Source organism: Salvelinus sp. IW2-2015, linkage group LG36 (genome assembly GCF_002910315.2).
Source record: "Salvelinus sp. IW2-2015 linkage group LG36, ASM291031v2, whole genome shotgun sequence".
Classification (NCBI taxonomy): Eukaryota; Metazoa; Chordata; class Actinopteri; order Salmoniformes; family Salmonidae; genus Salvelinus; species Salvelinus sp. IW2-2015.
Window position 1 is genome coordinate 24,765,458 of NC_036875.1, and position 6,722 is coordinate 24,772,179.

The 6,722-nt window shown below is 47.4% G+C and overlaps 1 protein-coding gene across 2 annotated transcripts in view; it reads left to right on the forward strand.

Moving 5' to 3' along the window:
- The window catches only part of LOC111959448 (mannosyl-oligosaccharide 1,2-alpha-mannosidase IB), a 171,532-nt gene that overhangs the window by 108,584 nt on the left and 56,226 nt on the right, over nucleotides 1–6,722 (forward strand). The gene's annotated exons all lie outside the window — the stretch shown is intronic.

Genomic DNA, 6,722 nt, shown 5'->3' on the forward strand with positions numbered 1-6,722 from the left:
GTCTTTTCTCTGTGACAGACTTGGTTGACTTCACAGCATCAACTAATGAGTAGTTGTCAGTGACACAAACTACAGGTAGAAAGTGCCATTTTGTCCCACCAGTGTTAAGCTCTGAGAACAGAGTTGCAAGAAAGATAGCATTGTCAATTCCATCCGCAAGAGCAAGGGTTTCTCCAGCAAGTCCGCTTCGGACGACCCTTCTGATCCTTTTTGACTGCCAACAGATAGGTGAGAATCTTCCTCCTTCACCCATAACACCATTAGATGTCCACCTTGTGTTGTATTCAGCATTGTTGCCTTGACTTTGTTGTACCAGTAGAGTGATGCATCTGCCAGTCCATACACACACTTTTTTAGTTTCCACAGTGTTCCTTCGCTTTTAGCTTCAGGCGGAGGTCGGATGTGAATGTCCCTTGACAGCTCTGTTCCCTGCAAAAATGCAGATTTGATGTCTATGGAATTAAGTTTCCATTTTTTCTGGCAGATCACTGACATCAGCAATCTGAGTGACTCTGAGGCGCATGTCGGTGAGTCTTTTGGGAGTTCTTTGGCAGCCAGCTCCTCAAAACCTCTAGCTACTAGACGTGCTTTAGGCACTATTCCAGTTAAGGATTCTTTAAGGGTACACACCCACCTTGTTGAGAYGCATTTTTGGCCAATGTCTTTGACTTCCTCAAACACTCAATTTTTCCTTCAATTACTGAGCTCATCTAGCTTAGCGGAGTCAAATGACACGTCCTTTGTTTCAAGTACATCATAATTTTGAATGTCATTCTGTTTTTCTCGATTTTCCATTGATTCAATTCTGATATTATCTACAAGTGACAGGTCAGCTGACCCTGTTGTACCAGAAAGTGTAGCTGGTTCAGAGTACTGCAAGTTGTACCAGTTCTTGTGTTTTACTTTTCCTGCTCGTCCAATGACGGTTGCTGTATGTGGAATACCACTTTCTCTGTCCATGTATTTAACAGTTTGTCCTGTTTTCAGATTGGAACAACCATGTTCTCTTAACACATATGGCTGTTGTTGAATGTTTTCCTCATTTGAACGCTCAACAGTATTACCTGTGGCATGGTTGAAGGTCTCTGCTCCATTTCCTGTGTCAGTTTCAGTGTCCATATCATTGGATGTGACATCTGGTAGGTTTGTGTCTGTTACTGTGTCCTTTTTGTCATTTTCATTAGGAGACTGATTCTCAGCAACAGCCCCTCTATCTTGTTGATCATTTACTTTCCGCAATCTTGAGTAATGCACCCTGACAATCATGCCTTCGTGCCTCACAAATATCACCACACCATCTTGATCAATGACTACTCCCGGTCCTTTCCACTCTTGACAGTCAACTCGTTTGTAGTACACTTTGTTTCCAGTTTCGTACTTCTCATCATCATTATTCCCTTAACTGCTGAGTAACTTCTGAAGTCTGTCAACTGTATCATGTCCAAACTGTTTGTAAAGCTTTTGCAATACTTTGTGTTTTTCTTTAGTGCTCATGTTCTCTGTGACTGTCAGAATCTCCATGTGCTCTGTGTCAGTCAGAATCTCATTTTTGCATGGACTCTGTGAGATGTCTTTGTCTAAAATGTTTACACAATAGTGGCCTGATGTAGTAAGTTCAAGAGTCACTGGTTGTTTAAACATCACTGCCTTGTCATTTTTTATGTCTAGTACAGCCTCTGCCTTCTTGAGGGAAGCTTTAATAGTAAGGGGATATCTGTAGGGACCACCTCTGTTTCAATGTGACACTTAGTCTGACCAATTTTTGCTGGTATCTTAACTCTCTTGGTAGAATGGACAATTCTCCCATCTCCAAATTTGAAAGCTCTTTTGCTTGGTGTGTCAATCATATTTTGTACTTCTTTCATATTTAGTTCACTGACATAGCTATCAAGCCATTTTGCACCACACACTGTCCGTGTACATGCAGTATCAATCACAGCAGATCCTAAGGATTCAACTATAAAAATCTCAGTATCAGATTCATTTGAAAACAGTGTAATGTTACACTGCTCTATCTCTGTGTTTACATTTTCCTCTGTTAGTTTAACTTGTTCATTTTTATGAGGACAGTCCTTAACCCAATGGTAAGTGCTTTGACAAATTGCACATTTCGATCTCCTTCCATATTTGTCCAGTGGATTTGTGCCGGGAAATGGCGCCCTCTTCTGGTTGTCTTGAGAACGTGACTTGTTGGCGCCTTTTCTCTGCTGCTCAGTGTAATATGCTGTGTCACTCACTTACATTCCATCTGTTACAGACGTCTTTTCACCAAATATTATTTTTAGTGCCGACTTCATAGATGCAAAAGTCAGCACAGTACAAGCAGTCAAAGCCAACTGTTTCTCCCTACCATCTAGACAAGCAGTGTCTAGCAACTTGAACCCTAACACTGCATCTGGGAGAACCATGTCGTACTTGTGCATTCTATTGTACCTCTGTTCGAAATCAATGATGTAGTCTGCCATTGCAACCAAAATATCTCTCGTAACACTGTCAAAGTTTGAATATGCCTCGTAGGCACGGTCTTTCTCTTCTTTAAGAAATACAGATCTAGTGCTGTGATCAAAGTTCCCATACCGTCATCCTTGTTCAAATCCTCAACGGATATTTCCAGTGCTGTATCTCTCGCTCTTCCCTCGAGCGATAATACCACCGCAAGTGCTTGCTTTTTCGCGTCCAGATTAGTAACGCGTGTCCAGATTCCCAGTTCATTTTTCCAACTTTCGTACGACCTCTTCTCGTCAAAGCGAGGTGGCACATTGTAGTTAGAAACCATCCTCTGCTACCAATGTTAACTCGAAATGACACAACGACAAGGTTCCAGTTTAACAAAGTTTACTATACTATATGAACACACTACAAGTAGCCATTACACTCGAGTCTCGGTCCAACAACCACCAGACTTCATGCGCACTCTTGACTTAGTGATAGCCCCGTAATAACAGGAATATAGGAATACTTAAAACATGAACTTAACATGAGAGAGAGAGGGACGGACTGAGAGAGGGGGAGGAGGGACAGAGAGAGGGGGGAGGGGGACGGCGGACGGAACAAGAGAAGGAGGGAGGGGGACGGACGGATGAGAGAGAGGGCGGGAGGGAGACGGACGGACTGAGAGAGAGGGAAGGGAGACGGACGGACTGAGAGAGAGAGCGGGAGGGAGACGGACGACTGAGAGAGAGAGAGGGAGGGGAGGGACGACTGAGAGAGAGAGAGAGGGGGGGAGACGGACGGACTGAGAGAGGGGGAGGGAGGGAGACGGACGGACTGAGAAGAGAAAGGGAGGGAGACGGACGGACTGAGAGAAGAGAAAGGGAGGAGACGGACGGACTGAGAGAGAGAAAAGGGAGGGAGACGGACGGACTGAGAGAGAGAGAGGGAGGGAGACGGACGGACTGAGAGAGAGAGGGAGGAGACGGACGGACTGAGAGAGAGAGAGGGAGGGAGACGGACGGACTGAGAGAGAGAGAGGGATGGAGACGGACGGACTGAGAGAGAGAGGGAGGGAGACGGACGGACTGAGAGAGAGAGAGGGAGGGAGGGACGGACTGAGAGAGAGAAAGGGAGGGGAGACGGACGGACTGGAGAGAGAAGGGAGGAGACGGACGGACTGAGAGAGGAGGGTGGGAGACGGACGGACTGAGAGAGAGAGGGACGGACGGAGAGAGAAGGAACGGACGGAGAGAGAGAGGGACGGACGGAGAGAGAGAGCGAGAGAGGGACGGACGGAGAGAGAGAGGGACGGACGGAGAGAGAGAGGGACGGACGGAGACGAGGAGAGGGACGGACGGAGAGAAGAGAGGGAGAACGGGACGGAGAGAGAGAGGGACGGACGGAGAGAGAGAGGGACGGACGGAGAGAGAGAGGGACGGACGAGAGAGAGGGGACGGACGGGAGAGAGAAGGGACGGACGGAAGAGAGAGACGAGGAGACGGAGAGAGAGCGTAGGGACGGACGGAGAGAGAGAGAGTAGGGACGGACGGAGAGAGAGAGACGTAGGGACGGACGAGAGAGAGAGACGTCGGACGGACGGAGAGAGAGAGACGTCGGACGGACGGAGCGGAGAGGACGTAGGAGACGAGAACTACGGACGGACGGAAGAGAGAGAGACGTACGGACGGACGGAGAGAGAGAGACGGACGGACGGAGAGAAGAGACGTACGGACGACGGAGAGAGAGAGACGTACGGACGGACGGAAGGGAGAGAGGAGAGAGAGCGAGAGATACGGACGGAAGGGGAAGAGAGATACGGACGGAAGGGGAGGAGGGAGGGAGAGAGGGGTACGGACGGGAAGGGAGGAGGGAGGGAGAGAGGGGGATACGGACGGAAGGGGAGGGAGGGAGAGAGGGGGATACGGACGGAAGGGGAGGGAGGGGAGGGAGGGAGAGAGGGGGATACGGACGGAAGGGGAGGAGGGAGAGAGGGGGATACGGACGGAGGGGAGGGAGGGAGGGAGAGAGGGGGATACGGATGGAAGGAGGGAGGGGGGGACGGACGGAAGGGGAGGAAGAGGACGGAGGGAGGGAGGAGAGGAGAGGGCGGAGGGAGGGAGAGACGATCAAAAGTAGATGGAGGGAAGGGGAGGGACGGACGGAGTGGGAGGGGGGGAGACGGATCGAGGAAGGAAGTAGAAAAGAAGAGGATGAAAGATGGAAAGAGAGGAGAGAGCAAAATTGGAGGAGTGGATGTTAGTAATTGAGGTGGGAGTGTTGATCTAGATCAGTTCTATCTGTAATACCTCACACTCCATGTATTTAGGCATAAGATTCAGGCATTAAAGTTAAGCTCATAAACTGTCATGGATGTTATTCCCTGATCTCCCTCCCTTCTCAGCCTCTGAAAATGCAATTCCCAAATGAGAAACGGGATGATTTCAAGTTCTTCAAAATAGTTGTGTTTTGAAGTAGTGTTTTGTAGCTTGCGGTGGTTCCAAAATATAATTAGAATCTTCTGTATCTTAACTTCAGTGTAAATGAAAGGTTGTTTGAGCTATCTGTTGCCATCAAGCCCATGCTCCTCTCCCTTGTTGCTTCTTACTTCCAGCTAAAATGAGAGCAAAGATTTCCAGTTACTGACTATATTAAGACAATCAGTCTTTGTCAAACTTAATCATGGGCTTACGGCTTCATAGAGGAGAGAGGGTGTGTGGCGACGTGTGTGTGTGTGCGACGTGTGTGTGTGTGCGACGTGTGTGTGTGTGCGACGTGGTGTGTGTGTGCGACGTGTGTGTGTGTGGGACGTGTGTTGTGTGTGACGTGTGTGTGTGTGGTGACGTGTGTGTGTGTGTGTGTGTGTGTGTGTGTGGTGTGTGTGTGTGTGTGTGCGACGTGTGTGTGTGTGTGCGACGTGTGTGTGTGCGTGCGACGTGTGTGTGTGTGTGCGTGCGACGTGTGTGTGTGTGTGTGCGTGCGACGTGTGTGTGTGTGTGTGTGTGCGTGCGACGTGTGTGTGTGTGCGCGCGACATGTGTGTGTGTGCGCGCGACATGTGTGTGTGTGCGCGCAACCTGTGTGTGTGCGCGCAACCTGTGTGTGTGCGCGCAACCTGTGTGTGTGCGCGCAACCTGTGTGTGTGCGCGCAACCTGTGTGTGTGCGTGCAACGTGTGTGTGTGCGCGACTTGTGTGTATGTGTTCGTGCAGTGTATGTGTGTGCGTGTGTGTGTGTGTGAGCTCGTACATGTGTTAAAGCCTCTACTAATGAATGATTAATTAGCTGCCATGTTGGGCTGTCCTTTGTGGTGAGTCATTGTTAGCTGGATGGTTCCTGGAAGGCCTGTACTAGAGCGCCCTGCGATGATGGATGACTCTCAATGCAGTCGGAAATGAATCGTCACGCTTTAAAAAATGACTGAATTAATTGAGTCTGTTTAGACAACGCTGGGTTAGGAATTAATTTACCAGAGTTTAAAGTAAGATTTCATGTGAATCGATAGCACGTGGGAGATTAATTAGTACATGATGTCCCACTTGGATTAGATGAACCTCATTTAATATGGAGTAACATTCCTTATTTACAAATTCAGATGGTTTCCAAGGAAAATTCTGACATGTTTTAAATGTTACATGTTACACTTTTTAAATGTTATATCGAAGGAGTTGAAGCACTGCAGTTAAAGTATATCTTTCAGTTGTCACCTTAAACATGATACATTCTGGTCTTTATAGGAGTCACATGAACGACACTAATTGGAGTGAGACATCTGAATGACACTAATTAGAGTGAGACATCTGAATGACACTAATTAGAGTGTGAGACCTGAATGACACTAATTAGAGTGACATCTGAATGACACTAATTAGTGTGAGACATCTGAATGACACCAATTAGTGTGAGACATCTGAATGACACTAATTAGTGTGAGACCTGAATTACACTAATTAGTGTGAGACATCTGAATGACACTAATCAGTGTGAGACATCTGAATGACACTAATTAGTGTGAGACATCGAATGACACTAGTAGAGTGTGAGACATCTGAATGACACTAATTAGAGTGTGGAGACATCTGAATGACACTAATTAGAGTGAGACCTGAATGACACTAATTAGTGTGGAACATCTGAATGACACTAATTTGTGAGACATCTGAATGACACTAATTAGTGTGAGACATCTGATGAACACTAATTAGTGTGAGACATCTGAATGCCACTAATTAGTGTGAGACCTGAATGACACTAATTAGTATGAGACCTGAATGACACTAATAGAGTGTGAGCA